This window comes from Lutra lutra, chromosome 14 (genome assembly GCF_902655055.1).
Source record: "Lutra lutra chromosome 14, mLutLut1.2, whole genome shotgun sequence".
NCBI classification, from domain to species: domain Eukaryota; kingdom Metazoa; phylum Chordata; class Mammalia; order Carnivora; family Mustelidae; genus Lutra; species Lutra lutra.
The window spans coordinates 26,187,861-26,204,548 of NC_062291.1; the positions used below are offsets into that span (position 1 = coordinate 26,187,861).

At 37.5% G+C, this 16,688-nt stretch overlaps 1 protein-coding gene across 5 annotated transcripts in view; it reads right to left on the bottom strand.

Moving 5' to 3' along the window:
* JMJD1C (jumonji domain containing 1C) overlaps positions 1-16,688 on the bottom strand; it is a 337,814-nt gene that overhangs the window by 112,488 nt on the left and 208,638 nt on the right. The gene's annotated exons all lie outside the window — the stretch shown is intronic.

Sequence of the window (16,688 nt, forward strand, 5' to 3'; positions counted from 1 at the left end):
TGCTGTTGCCCCTTGCTTGTGCTCTCTCACTCTGTCAAATGAATAAATAAAACCTTAAAAAAAAAAATCAGAACTTTTGCATTATTTTTGTTACCCTTTCTCCAGAATAAAGCCTCTCTCTCATCTCTCTCTCTCTCTTTTTCAAGTATTTTATTTATTTATTTGACAGAGAGAGATCACAAGTAGGCAGAGAGGCAGGCAGAGAGAGAGGGGGAAGCAGGATCCCCGCCGAGCAGAGAGCCCGATTTGGGGCTTGATCCCAGGACCCTGGGATCATGACCTGAGCCAAAGGCAGAGGCTTTAACCAACTGACCCACGAAGGCGCCTCCCCCCTTTTTTTACATTAGGACCCACACCTAGTGTGGAGCTCTACAAAGAGCTTGAACTCACAACCCTGAGATCAAGACCTGAGCTGATGGGTGCCTGGGTGGCTTAGTTGTTAAGCATCTGCCTTCAGCTCAGGTCATGATCCCAGGGTCCTGGGATTGAGCCCTGCATCAGGCTCTGTGCAGGGAGCCTGCTTCTCCCTCTCCCACTCCCCCTGCTTGTGTTCCCTCTCTCTGTCAAATAAACAAACAATTTTTCTTTTTTTAAAACAGAAAGAAAAATTAAAAAAAAAAAAAAAAAAAAAAGACCTGAGCTGAAATCAACAGTCAGACACACTTAACTGATTGACCCACCCAGATGCCCCTAAAGCCTTTTAGAGACTAATCTTTTAATTTAACATTTCTTTCCTTTTTTTGTGGGAGAGGGGGAAAGTTGAATAGAAGGGAAAATATGTATAGACATAAAATATTTATATTTCTCTTCTGTATTTTAACTGTACTCCTAATAACTTGTTTTAAGGCTGGCTCAGTGGAGTGTGCGGACTCATGATCTTGGGGTTATGAGTTCAAGAGCCACACTGCATGTACAGATAACTTAAAAATAAAATCTTAAAAAAAAAAAAAGTTATCCTAGTAGTCATTCCCACAGGCTGAATGACCCTAGGATCTAATTAAATCTGTGGGAATAATTAAGACAGGACAAATATCATTATGCCATACTAACAGTCTACAAACATCCTAATGCCAATCCACTTTATAGTCCTTCATTATTTTTTTTTTAAGATTTTACTTATTTGACAGACAGATCACAAGTAGGCAGAGAAGCAGGCAGAGAGAGTGGGGGAAGCATGCTCCCTGCTGACCAGAGAGCCTGATGTGGGGTTCCAGCCCAGGACCCTGGGATCATGAGCACCCTGGGATCATGACCTGAGCAGAAGGCAGAGGCTTTAACCCACTGAGCCACCCAGGCGCCCCTATAGTCCCTCATTATTAACATGATAAGACCACTCACCATGCTTAATCTCTTCTGCAGAGCCATAGTCTACCTCCAATCTGACCAAGTTATCTTTTCCAACAGGATCTTGTACTCTACCCCCCCACCCCCGCCCCGCCAACCAGGAATAATCATCTCCACTATTGTTTTTTTAAAACTAATCCCACAGAATAAATGATTCCCTCAACCTTTTACTGAAATCCTGTCCTTGCCATGAATCCTCAACTGAAGTAAAACCTGGCCACCCTATAGTATTTATCCATCTAGCCATCAAATCAACAGACCAGTTATCTGGGGAGAAGCACTGTATAGAACCAGACTAACATATCCTGCTTTCACAGAGCTTTCACTCTTGTAGGGGTGGATAAACAACAATCAATACTTCCCTAGCCATATTCTGAAGTGAAGACCTCTCCTGTTTCTTTTAGTTACTACTTTTGTTACTACAATCACTCTCAGTGCTACACCATAGCTGGCAATACTTAACATTTATTTATCTTCCTTTATGGTAAACACTTCACATAACACACTGCTTGACATTAAAAGAGGGCCTCAAGATAAAATCTTCAAGTTATGTTAGTTTTTATTTTTTTAAAGAATTTATTTATTTATTTGACAGAGATTACAAGTAGGCAGAAAGGCAGGCAGAGAGAGGAGGAGGAAGCAGGCTCCCCGTGGAGCAGAGAGCCCAATGCGGGGCTTGATCCTAGGACCCTGAGATCATGACCTGAGCGAAGGCAGAGGCCTTAACCCATTGCGCCACCCAGTCGCCCCAAGTTATGCTAGTTTTATAAACCAATATAATCTGCCTATTTCTGCATTCTCTTCAAAATGTTCTCTCAAAGAATGGCCCATTTATTGGCAAATCTCAGTCTCTTTTCAGTATGCAGAAGCATGTTACATTAATGTTCTTAGAAATGTATTCCTCTCTGACTGAAAATAACACGTTCTGATGCTTCTTCTTGACTCTCTGCCATCTTCCCAGCTGGCTCCACTGCTTTTCAACCCTTAAATGTGGATATGGCTGAAGATTAAGTCTATCGCTTTGAAGTCCAGTTGAGCACCTCATGGTTTTCAGTATCATGCAGAAAATTGCCAAATCTAGGTACCTTTTTTCTGACCTTCCTCACTGTATTAATTCAGTTCTTTTGATTTCTTAATTGGCCCTCTGACCTTTGATGTTACTTATCCAAGTTAACCCTAAAAGCAAATTTGACTAAATCATTCCCTTGTTCAAATTACTTTGGTATTTACACACAGAAAGGTGTCTAAATCTTCTTCACTCTTACAGATGAACTCCCTTTTCTGCCTCATTTTCCACTACTTCATTTCCCTAATCATGCAATTCTTACATCCTTAAATATCCTCCATTCTTTCTCATTTACCCTCTGATTAGATCAAGATATTTTCCCATATCCATCTATTAAAATTCGATCAAGCATTTTCTTTCAAGATCTAGTTCAAACACAATTTTTTCTATAACTCTTCAGATATCACCAGTTAACATTAATATTTAATTAATTTTTATTAACATATAATGTATTATTTATTTCAGGGGTACAGGTTTGTGATTCATCAGTCTTACACAATTCACAGCACTCACCATAGCACATACCCTCCCCAATGTCCATCACCCACAGTCAAATTAATTTTTACCTGTCCCGTATGTCCACTGGTGTTTGTTTAGACTTTTACTATGACACAGTAAAAACAGCTTTAATTATTTATTTATGCCTATATCTGTTTACATAAAACTTTGAGCTTTAGGACTACAAAGATCCCTTTGTTTCATCTTTGTTCTTTCCATATAGTATCTAAACAAAGGATTTGCACAACAAAGACTATCATTAAATATTTGTAAAGAATTTCTAGAAATTATGGTCTATAAGTGAAAACACCTTCCAAATCCTTAAGAAATTAATTTTAAAATGGCACTATCAAAAATGTAGAACTAAACTGTTACATTCAGCATGCAGTTTTATATGAGGCTACTATGTAAGGTAGTTATCACAACCATTTTGAGGCCACCAAGTTAAAAAGGGAATTTGGAGGTAAGGAATTCTCTCTGAAATACTAAAAAAATCTTAGTACACTAGTTAGTGTCTCGTTAGCATTTAGAAGAATTCTGAGGGCAGCTGTAAGTACTAGAAAATGAAAACCGGAATAAGAAATGAAGTGTTTCAATCTTGTGAGTTTTTTCATGAATTCTTTTTTTTTTTAAAATATTTATTTATTTATTTGAGAGAGAAAGAGAGAGAAGAATGTGAGGCAGGGAGGGGAAGAGGTAGAGGGAAAGAGAATGTTTAGCAAACTCTGTCCTCAGCGAGGAGCCTGATGTGGAGCTTACTCTCATGACCCTGAGATCACGACCTGAGCCAGACCGAGCCAGAGTCTCTAACCAACTGCCCCAACCAGGTGCCCCTCATAGATTCTTCTCTGGCACTAAATCCATGTAAGTCCACCAGTTAGCCTGCTGATCAAGAATAAATTAGTTCCAAAGTGTCTGAGGACAATTTTTGTAATGTTTTAGTTCATAACTATAATTGGTAAGTACAGCTAATTGTTATTTGCAGTAGTTATGGTCTATAAAGTTACTACAAACATTGAATTACCAAATACTGAGCCACACTACTCCTAGTGGAAATGTAAGAGTAGGTTCCTGCAAGCCTCTGAGTCACATTTTAATCAACCTATCAGTACGTAACCTTTTATGTGTTTCTGCTTCAAGACACTTTATTTAATACATGTGGAATCACCAACATTGAAACCAACAGCACTATAACTCATGTCTAAATGAAGCTTATCCAACTTTCTCACCTATGAAATAATACACTTTTTTCCTTAAGATTTTATTTATTTGACAGGGAGCAAGAGAGAACAAACAGGGGGAGCAGCAGGGGGAGAGGGAGAAGCAGTGATCCCGGTTGAGAAGGGAGCCTGATGAGAGGCTCGATCCCTGGACTCTGGGATCAAGACCTGACCAAAGGCAGACGCTTAACTGACTGAGCCACCTAAGCACCCCTGAAATAATATATTTCTGATACAAAAATTCAACTATCACTAGGTTTAAGTCATTGCTGAATTTAGTGGGGAAAAAAGTTTGGTTGGTTAGAGCTACTATTTCAGCTATAATTACAGCACAAAGTTATCTTCACAGAAAAGTCAAAGCCATATTACTAATTTTGAACAAATTGTGTTCGCCAAGCAGGGAGCCCAATATGGGACTCAATCCCAGGATCCTGGGATAATGACCTGAGCCAAAGGCAGAGGCTTAACCATCTGAGCCACCCAGACGCCCCATAAAGTACACTTTTATACAAAAGCAAATAATGTTAAGTTTTTTTTTTAAAGATTTTTATTTATTTATTTGACAGAGATCACAAATGGGCAGAGAGGCAGGCAGAGAGGGGAAAAATAGGCTCCCTGCTGAGCAGAGAGCCTGATGTGGGGCTCGAGCCCCGCATCCCAGGACCCCGAGATCATGACTTGAGCTGAAGGCAGAGGCTTAACCCACTGAGCCACCCAGGAGCCCCATATAATGTTAACTTTTAACTGCATCATTTTCACAGACTTTATTTGCAAAATGAAAACACTGGACAAGATGACTTTAAGTCCATTATACTGCTCTAAAACTATAGAGCCTAAGTTTCTCACAAAGACTATTAGGGACCATGAAGGCAAGCTCTGCTCTATCTTTGGTGACTGGTTCAGTGTTTCAACATGCCTGTGTATTACAGACTTCACAGTCTGAAGGAAAAAAATTCAGTTTATAGACCTGATAGATAAACCTGGATGAAAGGACTTCGATTACAGCCTTGGGTAGAGTAGAGAATGAGATTGTAGTTGACCCTTGAACAACATGGGTTTGAACTGCATGGGTACTTATATGTGGACTTTTTTTCAATAAATATAACACAGTACTGTAAATGTATTTTTCTCTTCCTTGTAATTTTTAAAATAATATTTTCTTTTCTCTACTTTATCATAAAAATACAGTTATAATACAAACATAAAAATATGTGTTAATCAACTGTTTATGTTATTAAGGCTCCTGGGTCAACAGTAGGCTATTAGTAGTTAAGTTCTGGGTGAGTCAAAAGTGATATGCAGCTTTCTGACTGTCTGTACGGGAGGATGTCAAAGCCCCAACTCTCATGTTTTTCAAGGGTCAACTGTATAGAAAGAAAAAGGCAAAGGAATAAGGAAGTAGGAAAAGGTGAGAAAACAAGAAAAAAAGGAAAGATTTAAAATTAGACATTAAATTAGAATATATGACATAAATTATAAAAAAAATATTTTAAAGTTGTTGTTTTTTACAATTCCAATGGCCACTGTAATGAAGTACTTTGGGTGGCTTAAAACAAAATAAATTTATTGGCTCAAAGTTCTAGAAGTAAAGAAGTCTGAAATCAAGGTGTCTGCAGAGTCACTGCTCCTTCCTGAAACCTATAAGGAAGTTTTCTTCCTTGTCTCCTCCTGTGTTGCTGGGAATTTTTGTGTTGTTTGCCTTACAGCTGCATCAGTCCAATTTCTGTCATTTCTGTGTATCTGTGTCCATTTCTCCCTTCTTATAAGCATGTTAGCTGTAGGGGCACCTGGGTGGCTTAGTGGGTTAAAGCCCCTGTCTTCGGCTCAGGTCATGATCTCAGGGTCCTGGGATAGAGCCCCGCATTGGGCTCTCTGCTCAGCAGGGAGCCTGCTTCTCCCTCTCTCTCTCTGCCTGCCTCTCTGCCTACTTGTAATCTCTGTCAAATAAATAAATAAAATCTTAAAAAAAAATACCTAGCATAACTGAGGATAGCATAAATATTACGTATAAAAAGTATTTGGGGGGATTATCTTTGTTTAAAAAAAAAAAAGAATATTAGCTGTATGGGAATTAGGCCCACCCTAATAACTTCATCTTAACTTGATTATATTTACAAAGACCCAATTTTCAACTAGGGCACATTCACAAGAACCAAGGGTGAGGGCTTCAAAATATCTTTTAGTGAACAGATTTTAACCCAAACCATATTATTTCCAAATATTTCTTTTTCTAAGATTTTCATTTATTTATTTGAGAGAGAGAGAATGCAAGAGAGAGAGCAGGAGCAGCGGGGAGGGAAAAGAGAAGAGGAAAAAGCAGGCTCCCCACTGAGCAGGGAGCCTAATGTGGGCTTCAATTCCAGGACCCTAGAATCATGACTTGAGCCGAAGACCAGTGCCAAATCGACTGAGCCACCCAGGCGCCCTCCAAATATTTCTCTATTTGAAGTGTTCTCTCTACACCACTTAAGACAGAATGCTTTATTTGTTCTGATCTTTTAAAATCATTCATCAATGATTTACATATCTAATACATATTCTAGGCAGTCTATAATGTCAAGAACCATTCTAGAAATTGTGCGATGTGGAAAAAGTTTAGAGATAAAGATATTTGAATTACTTGGACACCCAGGTGGCTCAGTCAGTTAAGCATCGCCTTCAGCTCCGGTCATGATCCTAGGGTCCTGGGATGGAGTCCTGCATTGGGCCCCTTGCTCAGCGGGAAGACTGCTTCTCCTTTGCCTGATGCTCCCCTTGTTCATACACTCTCTCTCTCTCTCTGACAAATAAACTAATAAGATCTTTGAATTACTATATTGTTCAACACTAAAACTGGATTCCCTATTACAGTATATTGGCAAGCCTACTTCACAACAGAACAGAGCTCACACCCCTCACCCCCGTTTCAAATACCTTACAAATATATATCCACCCTGTTACTGATGCCCATAATTTTTAAATAAAATTTTATTAGTTTATAACTTTTAGCAAAAATAAAATAATAAAATTATCTGCAGATAACCAGATAATGTCAATTCCTATGAATTCCAAAAGGCTCTGCATGAATGCTCTTATCCTTATATTCAAATTTCAAGCCCATCAGAAAAATCATCTCCATAAGTAACAAACAGGAAGCCTCTCAAAGAAAAGTCTTCTTGAGCTTTGTTTTCTGTGGATGATTAAGTCTTTGAATTATGTCACTTAAAATAACGATGGTGATCCTTTATTTATTTCTAACAAATATATGTAGATTATACAATACATTCCTAGAAGTGAAATGTCTGTGTTAATGGGTATGTACCATTAGAATTGCCAATGATATGCATTTTCTTTTTTTTTTTTTTAAGATTTTATTTATTTATTTATTTATTTATTTGACACAATAGAGCTATCACAAATAGAGAAGCAGGCGGGGGGTGGGGAGCAGGCTCCCCGCTGAGCAGAGAGTGCAATGCGGGGCTTGATCCCAGGACCCTGAGATCATGACTTGAGCCGAAGGCAGAGGCTTAACCCACTGAGCCACCCAGGTGCCCCAGATCTGCATTTTCTAAAGAAACATAGAAGTATATATTAAACAAATGTACTTCTTAAATGTCTACTCCACTAGGCCATTATCAGCCTTCAGTGAATATAACATCCAACCAAAAATCTAAGGTAATATGCTAATTCAATATAGTTGGAAAGTTATGTTAATTATAGTACTAACAAAGCCAAGGTTAAAGACTCTATCTCATACAGATGTTTGGTTTCAGAACCACAAACTACCCCTTAAAATAGTAAGTCACAACTGTGATCAAAGGCAAAACAAAATTACTGATGAAATATCTGTATCACAGGGAATGGGAGGCTATCCTTTGGCTAAACAAAAACAAAAACAAAAAAATTTGTACATCTTTCAAATTTACTGCTTTAGGAAATGATAATATAGTTTGGAGGACTCTGGAAAAAGGAAAATATTCTATCACAGGAAGAATACTTTTATAGAACCATCCTTCTTACATGAACAAAATCTTTACTATTTTGTTTTCTAAATCTTAAAGGCAGATCATTTGAACAGCATAGCATTGCTTTCAGGGTGAAAACTGAGACCTAAGAAAATGACATTAATAAAGAACCATTTATGAAGGTTGCATATTTAATTTAAAGACCTCAGCAAATTTCCTTAACAGTGACTAAAGCATATAATACATGAAGGGCAATAAAGGAAAATGCTTGAGAATCACTAACTCGCAGAAACATAGGATATAAAGTATATACAGGGAAACGCCAGTTACATCCCAGGTAAGCATATCCAATTTCTTTAGCCCAGATGCAACAAGTTTTACAACAAACTCTCATGTCTCCTTCTAGAGATACTGTACACATATTCAGGCATTAATACGTATACGTAATATAAAGACCATATGTAAAACAAATGGTTTTAAAAATTCCATACATTTTGTACTGCACTTTTTAAAAAGATTTTATTTATTTATTATTTGAGAGAGAGTGTATGCACAAGCACAAGTGGTGGGGGGGAAGAGTAGAGAGAGGGGGAAAAGGAGAAGCAGACTCCCCACTGGGCAGGGAGCCCAATGCAAGCCTCAATCCCAGGACTCTGTGATCATGACCTGACCTAAAGGCAGAGGCTTTAACCCACTGAGCCACCCAGGTGCCCTGTAGCGCATTTTTAAAAAAGCTCTTAATCAGTACACTTAATCATGGTGAGTACAGAACTGTTGAATCACTATACTGTACACTTTTTTAAAAAAAGATTTTAGGGGCACCTGGGTGGCTCAGTGGGTTAGGGCCTCTGCCTTCGGCTCAGGTCATGATCTCAGGGTCCTGGGATCAAGCCCCACGTCGGGCTCTCTGCTTGGCAGGGAGCCTGCTTCCTCCCCTTCTCTCCCTGACTGCCTCTCTGCGGGCTTGCGATCTCTGCCTGTCCAATAAATAAATAAAATCTTTAAAAAAAAAAAAAGATTTTATTTATTTAATTGAAAGAGAGAGACAGTGAGAGAGGGAACATGAGCAGGGGGAGTGGGAGAGGGAGAATCAGGCTTCCTGCTGAGCAGGGAGCCCAATGCGGGGCTCAATCCCAAGACCCTCGGATCAGGACCTGAACTGAAGGCAGACGCTTAACGACTAAGCCACCCAGGTGCCCATATACAGTATGTTTACTGTACTGGAATTAAAATTTAAAAAATTAATAAAAATAAAATTAAGAAATATCTATATTCTGGAAACCATTCCATTCTCTATCAATATATACAAAACTACTTTATTCTTTTTAATGGCTGGCTACATTCCATTCCTCTGGATGGATATACCATAGTTTATTATAGATATTTACACTGTCCCTACTCTTCTGCTGTTACACACAAGAGGAAGCCCTTACTTAAATCATTTCCCATAAATGCATGAAGACTGTAGAATAAATTCTTGGGGGAAAAAATGTCTGAGTTAACTTATAACTAGAACTGCTCTCCCTAAAGGTTATATCTAAACATACTTACACCAGCAATGAGTGAATGGCAGTTTCCTCACATCCTTTCCAAAAAGATGTTATCAAAACTTCTTATCTTTCCTAACATGGTATTTGAAAAATGGTATCCCATTATAACTTTCTCTTGCATGAGAACCCCTTTCAAGAGCTCCCAAGTATGTTTAACTTCTTAGACTACTGAGACTGGACAAAAAGTGAAAAGCAATCTTTACAAAAAATAAATGAATTTTTACTTCAATTGTGAATCACATATGAGAATCAAAACTTTAATTCACCACTTTAAATGTTTATCAAGTTGGGACTGTTGCAGTCTGACTACTAGTACTGGCTAGATTCAGTAATAAGGCGATTTGTTAGGTCAGGTCTTACTTGGAATTAGCCATAATTATGGCTTCTTAATAAGTAGACAAGCCACATTCAAAAAATAATTACCCCTTAGAGGGGTGCCCTGGGTGGCTCAGTTGGTTAAGCATCAGACTCTTGGTTAGGGCTCAGGTCATGATCTCATGGGTCTGGGTATATTAGAGACTAAGAACAGGGTCTGAGCTCAGCAGGGAGTCTGCTTGAGGATTCTCTCCCTCTGCCGTGCCCTTGATAGTGTGGGTGTGCACACTCACTCTCTCCCTATAATAAATAGGTAAAACTTAAAAAATATTGCTAATCGTTAAAATTTATTTTAAAAATAATAATTATCCCTTAGAAACTAGAAGTGTTAAATATCCATATTCTTCCTAAAGTTTATAAACATATAAACTTTATTAAAACTCAAAGTCACAGACAAAAAATTTAAGTTGTAACATTTATTATGCATGCTTTAGTATAATTATCACAATCCCTAACTGACCAACTCTTGCCCTAATGATTTAAAAACATCTTGGCCTAAGACTCCTTATCTATTAATTTCACTGTATCGTGAATCACCTAGGGGAGAGAGGTATTCCCCCAGCTCACTGAACAAGAGACTTTTTTTTTTAAGAACACTAAGATTTTTATATGGCACAGTTTGAGATACACTCTCCAAAATACTTTAGGGTAAAACTCATGCTTAATACCTGTACCAACATATAATTAAAAATTTCTTCCATGAAAGGTTCTATGATTACATAGCAATCCCTCCTTACCCACAGTTTCTTTTTCTGCAGTTTCAGTTACTTGAGGTCAATCACAGTTAGGAAGCAAATGATCCTCCTCCTCTTTCTCTTCCTCATTTTTTTTTAAAAATTTTTTAAATGATTTTGTTTGTTTATTTAACAGAAAGAGCACAAGCAGGGAAAGTGGCAGGCAGAGGGAAAGGGAGAAGCAGACTGCCTACTGCGCAGAGATCCCGATGTGTGGCTCAATCCCAGGATCATGGCCTGAGCCGAAGGCAGATGCTCAGCCTACTAAGGCACCCAGCCACCCCAATGATTCTCCTTCTGATGTACCCTCAGAAGGTAAATAGTAGCCTAACACTATATACATCATTCACTACACTTCATCTCATCATGTGGGCATTTTATTTGAGACATATCATCACAAGAAGGGTGAGTGCAGTCCAAAACGATATTGTGAGAGAGACTATATTCACATAACTTTTATTACAGCATACTGTTACAATTGTTCTATTTTTTTAGTAGCTGTTGTTAATCTCTTACTGAGCCCAATTTATAAATTAAACTTTATTACAAGTAGTAACTAACATAGGGTTCTGTACTATCTGCAGTTTCACACATCCACTGGAAGTCTGGGAACATATCTCCTGCAGATAAGAGGGGACTACTGGGGACGCCTGGGTGGCTCAGTTGGTTAGGCGGCTACCTTCGGCTCAGGTCATGATGCCAGGGTCCTGGGATTGAGTCCTGAGTCGGGCTCCTTGCTCAGATAGGAGCCTGCTTCTCTCTTTCCCTCTGCCTACTGCTCCCCCTGCTTGTGCTCTCTCTCTGTCAAATAAATAAATAAAATCTTTAAAAAAAAAAAAAAAAGAGGGGACTACTGTACATTGTTCATGCTTCTAATCAATACCAATGCTAAATTATTAGCTAGAGCTTGCATATTTTATTTCATATCATGTTATTTGTCCATAGTCATATTGCTTTTGGGGTTCATAAGATATTTCATGCACCTAAGATTAATTTGGAAGTATGTTCATTCATTCATTCATTTATAATTAACATATAATGTATTATTTGCTTCAGGGGTACAAGTCTGTGAATCATCAGTCTTACAAAATTCATGGCACTCACCATAGCACATATCCTCCCCAATGTCCATAAACCAGCCCCCTATCCCTCCCACCGCACCCCCCAGCAAACCTCAGTTTGTTTCCTGAGATTAAGAGTCTCTTATGGTTAGTCTCCCTCCCCATCCCATCTTGTTTCATTTTTTCCCTCCCTGCCTCCCATGACCTCCCACCCTACCTCTCAAATTCCTCAGATGAGAGAAAGCATATGATAATTGTCTGAAAGTAGGTCCTTTTAAAAGCATATTTTCTTTGGGTGGTTCAGACAGTTGAACATCAGACTCTTGATTTTGGCTCAGGTCATGACCACAGGATGATTAGATTGAGCCCCCAGTTGGGCTCCAAGCTCAGCAGGGAGTCTACTTGGGATTCTCTCTCTCCCCCCCCCACCTCCCCTTTGCACTCAGCCCTCTCTCAAATAAACAAATCTTTAAGAAAAACAACAAAATACTTTCTTCAAAACTTGTCACAGTAGAAAACAGTGCTCTGCCCAGAAAAGAAGTAAACAAGAGCCTGTTATTTGACTTTACTAAGCCAAAAATTCTGTTTATTATTAGATTACATATATGTTTATATTTTTCATTATATATTTATCATTAGATATTTGTCTAATATATATTAGACATTAGATTTATATATATTTATCATTAGATTATACATATTTACCATTAGATCATATATTTATCATTATATATTTTTATCATATATATTTATTATTAGATTATAAACATATAGATTATAAATATATATATTTATCATTAGATTATATTACAAAGTATTCTAATTTCTTACTAAGAGTGTTTCTGGTAACAACAGAACAGCCAGGAAATCGCTGAGAAGTCATAGTCTCTAATAAACCGATGCTAGGGATGATACACTCTATTGGCACTAATCTTACTTTACCTTGAATTACAGTAATTAATGTACTTGTCTGTGCAAGGATCTTGCCTTACTCATCTTTGTAATTTCTGGCTCCAACTTTTAATTAGAATATTCTTCATATAGGTGGTACCAAATAAAATCTCTTAATTGTTATGACCCTGAAAGGAATGAAAAGGCCAAACTGATGAAAATTTCAAACTTTTGGAAACCATCTTAAACATGAATAATAGTTAGCTACTGCCTTTGCCATTATCAGGAATGCAATCAAAATAACTCATAAAAAAACAACTCAGATTATCAGGAGTTGGTAAGAGAAGTTTAGGCAGAAGGTTTTCTATACCTTTCAGACACAGGCATACCCAGATTGTTGGCTACATCTGAGGGAATGAGAATTTAGGATTCAGAGCCAAAAGTTAAAAACAAACAAACAACAACAACAAACCCACAGCTACCTGTTAAACTTCAAAATGGAAAAGTACTCAAGTATAAAAAAAGTACCACACTTTATTTGAGGATGCATATTAACAAACTATTTTTTAGGTTGACAGGAATAACTCTAAATGAGAGCTTCCTTTATCTACAATGCAAAATCAACTTTTATTATTGGTAGTATCAATCATAACAAGAATATCAGCTATGATAAGTCTGTCTAGTAAAAACAGTGAGTCCTGAGTTAAGGTGGAAAAACTCCCAGACAGCAGATAGCAGTTGCTATTGGGAGGGGCACTTGGATGGCTCAGTTGGTTGGCGTCTGCCTTTGGCTCAGGTCATGATCCCAGGGTCCCTGGGATTGAGCCCTCCAACGGGCTCTCTGCTCAGGGGAGAGCTTCTCCTTCTCCCTCTGCCTCTACTCCTGCTGGTGCTTGCTCTCCTTCTTCCTCTCAAATAAATAAATAAAATCTTAAAAAAAAAAAAGATTCTATTGGGAAAGGCTATTTAACAGAATTTGAAAGTACAGTCCATTTATATTTATATATGTATATATATTTATATATGTATGTAAGACATATTCCATATATATATATTTAGTATAAAGTGAGAAATCACTTCCACTTTATTCTCAGATATGTTCTAAAAACATCTATTTTTTTTTTTTTAAGATTTTATTTATTTGAGAGAGAGCGAGAGTAAGAGAGCACAAGCAGGGGAAGTGGTAGAGGAACAGGGACAAGCAGTCTCCCTGATGAGCAGGTCTGATACGGGGTTCCAGCGACCAGAGCTAAAGGCAGATGCTTAACTGACTGAACCACCCAGGTGCTCCAAAACATTTTCTTTTTTTTTTTTTCTTTTTTTTTTTCTTTTTTTTTTTTTCTTTTTTTTTTTTTAAAGTAAACCCTATCCCCAACATAGGGTTCAGACTCACAACCCCAAGATCAAGCTTACATGTTGTACAAACTGAGCCAGCCAGGCACCCCTAAAAACATCTTTAATATTGATCAAGCTATTCATTTAAATGGGGGGGAAGGCAATTTTATGTAAAAAGTTAAACCACAGTCAGGTTTCAAATGTGGTAAGAAATCTCTATTCAAAATTCTCATATAATAGCTTTTCCTGTACTTCTTAATAATTAACCTTAGCTGTTTAGCATACCTAACTAAAGAAAGACTTGAGGGTGCCTGGCTGACTTGGTCAGTGGAGCATATGACTCTTGATCTCAGGGTTGAGGGTTTGAGCTCCACATTGGGTGTAGAGATTACTTAAAAATAAAATCTTAAAAAAATAGAAAAGAAAGACTTGGGAATCCTATAGATAAAGGTATCTGGGTAAAGATAAATGCAAATTATCATCTGTTTAAGCATTTGTAGAGTGTCTAGTGTTAGGACAGTACTGAACGAATCTATTTCTTGGCTACAGTTCCTACAACAAAAGTGATTATTGGGGCACCTGGGTGGCTCAGCGGGTTAAGCCTCTGCCCTCGGCTCGGGTCATGATCTCAGGATCCTGGGATCGAGCCCCACATCGGGCTCTGTGCTCAGCAGGGAGCCTGCTTCTCCCTCTCTTCTCTGCCTGCCTCTCTGCCTCCTTGTGATCTCTGTCTCTCTGTCAGATAGATAAATAAAATCTTTAAAAAAAATAAAAAAATTTTAAAAAAGTGATTATCAAGCTGCCTCTTGAACATTCTACTTAACAGGGAGTTGGCTTTTCCCAGAACTACTGCAGAGGTTCCACTATTGCTTCCCTTTCAAAACCATGCTTCTGATAAAAGGGAAACAAAGTTCTCAATGATTATAATATTCAAGTACATTTCAATAAATTATTTCATTTGTCAGACAGATATACCCTCCACTTTGAAGATACATTTTTGTAATAGCATGTGTTATGGGCTGAATTGTATCCCCTCTAAAAAAGTCATATGTTTAAGTCTTACTTCCCAGGGCCTCCAAATGTGACCATATTTGGAAGACAGGGTTTTTACAGAGGTAATTAATTTAAAAATTAGGTCATTAGGGTTGTAGATAGTCCAGTAAGACTAGTATCCTTACAAGAAGAGGAAATTTGGACAAAGGTACAGAGGGGAGATGATACGAAGATGCAGGGAGAAGATGGCCATTTACGTCAAAGAGAGATACCTGAACAGATCCTTTCCTCAGAGCACTCAGAAGGAACCAACTCTACTGACACCCTATCTTGCGACTTCAAGCACAAAAACTGTGGGAAAATAAATTTCTGTTGTTTAAGCCACCCAGTCTCTGGTATTTTGTTATGGCAGCCCTACCAAACTAATACAGCAGGTGCTTTATCATTTAACATACTTCACAAAATAAAATTCTAGTGAAACTGCAGGGAACCCATATACGGAAAGAAGTGAGCAATGTACATGCCATCAACACAGAATTTTGTCTTCTGAGCAAAGTCTCAGAATGAGTCACTATATCCTGAGTAAAATTCACACTAAACAATTCTAGCCTCCACAAGCAGGGCTTTTGGGTAGGATGTTATATGGTGGAAAGAAAAAAAGGACTTGGTCACACAACAGTTTGTTTCTTCTTCCCTTTTATTTATTCTTCATCTAGACTAAGGCTATCTTAGTACTTGAGCTTTGATATGCAGAGCAACACGTTTTTAGGTAATGCATACTGCATAAGTTCTAAGTTTTCTTCAAGAGATAACAACATGAATATCACGGTATATAAAAACTGTTAGGTAACTGTTAACAGTAAAGAGTAAAATAAATGATTTTAAAAGTACACATGATACACAAATGACTAAGTTCTGCCTTGACTATGACATAATTTTTTGGTCTTTTCCTGTAGTTTACATCCCCAAACTTTGTAGGAACTACTTGTATGTGAGATAAGACTATTCCTTTATAAAATATATATCTTGATTTACCTATTCCATGTTTTTATAATCTTTAAAGTGTCCAATATACTTTGAAAATATATATTCAAGTGCAATGACTTTTTTTTTAAAGATTTTAAGTAATCTTTACACCCAACATGGGGCTTGAACTCACAATCCCAAGATCAATAGTTGTATGCTCTACTGTTTGAGCCAGCTAGGCGTCCCTCAAGTGCAATGACTTTTAACTGTCCCGACCATTAAGTCTATAGAGGAAGTATAAGAAACTTAATTATCAATAATTTATTAATTTATTTTTAATCAATAATTAATAACACCAGGTGCATTACTAAGCTAACAGAAAGACATTTTTCTATTTTCCAAATATTCAAGTAAGGATCACCATAAATAGATAAAATTTGTAGGTGGTTTTACTACCATGTAAAACAAAAATAGTTTCCAGTATGTTATAAGAATCATCATTCAGTCTGGTCATTTTCCTCTTCTTTTCATGGCTTAGGCATCTGTGAATTAACTGAATTTAATTGATTAGAAGGTCTTTCTCAAAGGCATACTGTTACGCTTGTAATCAAACTTTACAGCACCATAAGTAATTTAATGAAAAAGAAATTTTTCTGACATTACTTCTCAGTAACCATTATCTTTAAAGAATATAAAATTCCTTTATTTCAA